Below are 4,322 nucleotides of genomic sequence, written 5' to 3' on the forward strand. Positions count from 1 at the left end.
AATTTTTGTACAGGGCTATACAGTTTACATGAGAAACTGTTATGAATAGAGTATTGTAAAACTATAAAATTGTTAAATAGAATTTATTAAAAATTCAGTGAAGTACCCTCTTTACTCAATTTTAAATCAAGAGATAATTCTTCAAAACAGGTCAATGACAAAAATACCATGATAGGACTAGAAAAAAACTTATCCATATCTGTAGAACACAGCCATGGATAGGGGGGAAGATGATAAGAATCTCTTTCTCTTTTGATTTTCCTATTTTTCCTGTCACGTGGCTGATGTGGTAAGTGTTTTCTACTTGGAAAATGCCTGTATTCTTAGAAGATCAAAGCAGTGTTAGAACAGGACAGAGGAGACAGGAAGCATGAAATGATTATTTGGGATTGGTTTTGCTCTACATTTCAGTGGAGAATGGTAAAGGCCGTGAACTTGCTTCTACAATTTTTATGTCATCCAATTCACTCCACCGAGGCAGGAGACATTATGGAATATGGAACAGCCACACCAGCTGGGAGGAGCATTGTGCTGCACTGTGTGGCATTGTGCAAGCCACTGGGCATATCTCATAACTGAATTAGTTACTAACTTTTAAGAATCGGATTTCAAGTAAAAGTCCACACTTCCACTTCCCTTGATGAAAATGAACCAATCTGGCCACTCTGGGCAGTAAACTCCCATTAGAAGTAACTGATAGCAATAAATAGCTGCAGCTTCATTTAATTTAGACATGCTGTCTCCAGTTACCCACAGTCTCCACTTGGCCCACATCACTTATTTATATGCCTGGCTTATGTAAACATTTAAGTTTGTAATTCCTATCCTAGAACTTTAATGTCTAAACCTTTTATTATAACATTTTAATGTTAAATAATTTTAGAATCTCCTATGTGGTAATGGCTATATTTTTAGTTTAAGTGACAGAAAATTCAAGATGACACATAGATTTCAGGACAATTTGTATTACCATTTTAGTGCTTCTATAGTCCTTATTCATAGAACAAATATATATTAGACCTACTAGGTGCCAGCCACTAGTCTAAGAACCAGGTATACACATGTGACAAAAACTAAAAAAACAGTCCCTGCCTTTAAGGAGCTTACACTCTGGTGGTAGAAGATAAATGAATAAAATATGAAAAATTATAATTAGTGGCAAAAAGAATAATAAATCAAAGAATGGAGATAATGAGTGCTGGGAGTGTGTGGCGGGGATAGAAAGAAGGGTACAATTGTAGGTAACAGTGCCAGAGAAGCCTTCATAGAGAAGGAGACTCTTGAGTAAAAACTTGAATTAGGATTAATAGAATATTTCAGACTCAGGATACATCATTTGCGATGGCCCTGGGGTGTGAGCAATCCTAGCGTGCTTAAGAACTGTACAGAAGCCGGGCATAGTGGCTCACGCCTGTAATCCCAGCACTTTGGGAGGCCGAGAGGGGTAGATCACCTGATATCAGAAGTTCAAGACAAGCCAGGCCAAAACATGGTGAAACCTTGTCTCTACTAAAAATACAAAAATAAGTTGAATGTGATAGCAGCCACCTGTAATCCCAGCTACTTGGCAGGCTGAGGTAGGAGAATCGTTGGAACCTGGGAGGCAGAGGTTGTGGTGAGCCAAGATTGCACCACTGCACTCCAGCCTGGGTGACAGAGCGAAACTCCACCTCAAAAAAAAAAAAAAAAGAAAAAAGAGAGGGAGAGAGAGGGAATTACACAAAAGATCAGATGGCCTAGGGCAGGGTTTCTTAACCTTTACAATATTTAAATGTTAGGGTGGGTAATTATTTGCCTTGCAGGGCTGTCCTGTGCATTGGGGGATGTTCAGCATCTCTGATATTTACCCACTAGATGATGGTGAGAGTTGTTCCTATTTGTTCCAGTTGTGGCAATCAAAAATGCCTCCGCAATTTCAAAATGTCCCCTGGGGGGACAAAATTCACCACTGGTTGAGAGCCACAGCTCCTGGGGCATTATTAGTTATTTTAAGTACTTTGGCTTTTTCTAAGAGTGACGGGAGAAATCATTAGGGGTTTTAGCAGCAAAATAACCTGATCTGACTAATGTTTAAACATGCTCTCTTGCTGCAGTGTTGAGGTGAGCAAGTTCTACAGCAGGCAGATCAGCAAATTGATGAGGAATGGTGGTGCCTTAGACCAGCCTGATAACAGGAGAAGTGTTTGCATACCAGATACATGTTGAAGGTAAGCCAATGGATTGTATGTGGGGTATGAGAGAGAGAGAAGAGTTAAGAATGCTGAGTCTTGGAGTTGAGATGGGAAGAGTGTAGGTAGAAAATATGGAGTAGATGTTTGGCTATGTTGAAAATTTTGAGATGACTATTAGAAATTTAAACAGATCTGTTGGAAAGGTAATTAGACATACAAAACTGGAATTCATGGGAAAGATCTGGGATGAATATATACATTTGAGAGCATATTTAAAATCATGATACTGGATTAAGAGGGTAAATATAGATGGTAAAGAGAAAAAAATGAATAAATTTTTATCTTGGGAGACGTTGGGATAGACAATTCAGTAGAGATAGGATCCTGGGTTGAATACAGGTCCAGTAGAATAAATACTGGGAAATGTTAATTTCTCAAGAGACCAGGCTAAAAATTTTCTTGTTTGGTACTCAGGACTTTCCTGTGATAGGAGCAGAACAATGATTATTATCTGTATTCTATAAGAGAAAAACTGAGATTGAGAGGAGAACTTGATCATATCTCATGTGTATTCAGTAACAAAAGTGGGATTAGGAACCCAGATTTCCACACTTCTACCTTGCTTCTTCAAGGAATTGCCTCACAGGATTTGTCCAACCCTACCTTGGTGACATCATCAGAAACCTTTCATTCTGCCATTTGCCATTCTTTTTTTCTTTTTCTTTCTTTCTTTCTTTTTTTTTTTTTTTTTTGAGACAGGGTCTTGCTCTGTTGCCCCAACTGGAGTGCAGTGGTGGGATCTTGGCTCACTGCAACCTCCACCTCCTGGGTTCAAGCAATTCTCCTGCCTCAGCCTCCCAAGTAGCTGGGACTACAGGCATGCACCACCACCCCAGGCTAATTTTTGTATTTTTAGTAGAGACGGAGTTTCACCATGTTGGCTGGGCTGGTCTTGAACTCCTGACCTCAGGTGATCCACCCACCTCAGCCTCCCAAAGTGCTGGGATTACAAGCTTAAGGTACTGCGCCCAGCCCTTTCATCCTGCCATTCCAACTGGAGGTTTACATCACAGCTGTACAAAGATTATAACTAAGATTTTTATAGCCTTCATAGCAATAATGGGACACAGGCGATTTCACTCATTAATGAAAGAAGTCAAAGACTTAACACATCATGAAATTCTCTTATCTCATCTATTTTGCATTTAGTGCAAGTTATATTTCATTGAGGAAACTAGTTGCTTGTCAAGCATAAATGTTGTAATTTTCTTAGTTTTATCTTCCCACTGTTGAATATCCCTTAGAGACAAGAACTTTCTTGATATTCAAATAAAAGATGTTGATTTTAATCTACCCTGCTAGTCTTTTAATAATACTGTTTCCACAACCAGATCGTTTTAATCTGTATAAGTTCCTGGCTACCTGACTAGAGTCAAAAGACTTAAATTAGGGTCAGAAATACTGTGTTACACTTGCATTCATGTTCTTTTTGCATCCTGAAATATGACTGATTAAAAAAATACAAACCAAAACTATCAGTGTTTGGTCTGTTTTAGTGAAGATAATCTTCTACTTGGTAGTGCCTAGTCTAGTTCCCCAAAACAACTATATCTGCCTCTATGTTAAGCATTAGGAGCCATCTGAAAGAGAAATTCAAACACCTTTGTCAGTGTTCATGGCCATGAAAGTAGGAACTCGATTCCATTAATCCTTCGTTCCAAATTCCATCCTTTCTCAATCTTCTAGATTTTGGATCATATTTCTGTCTCTCATTTCTCCTTACCACATATTAGATGAGTGGTGCCCAAACCTGGTTGCACCCAGTACCTGCAAGATCAGATTATGTGATGATCAGGCCCAGAAATGTGCATATTTAACAAGAGCCCCTGGTGATTCTGTTGTAGCCACTCTGGTACTAATCTTTAGCCTGGCGCTTGGGAACCACTAATCTAGGATCTTTCATTATCAAAATTCTTCACCACTCTGTCTTAAACTATGTTGGGTACATACCCCTTCCAATTTTACAGAAATGGTTAAGATCAGTTGTGGAGTCAGAATTCTGGGTTTACATCTTGGCTTCAGTATTACCAACTTTGGGTAAATACTTTGGGTTTCCTGATCTGTAATTTTTATAATGAGATTGTTGGCATT

This window comes from Pan paniscus, chromosome 7 (assembly GCF_029289425.2).
Source record: "Pan paniscus chromosome 7, NHGRI_mPanPan1-v2.0_pri, whole genome shotgun sequence".
In the NCBI taxonomy this organism is placed as follows: Eukaryota; Metazoa; Chordata; class Mammalia; order Primates; family Hominidae; genus Pan; species Pan paniscus.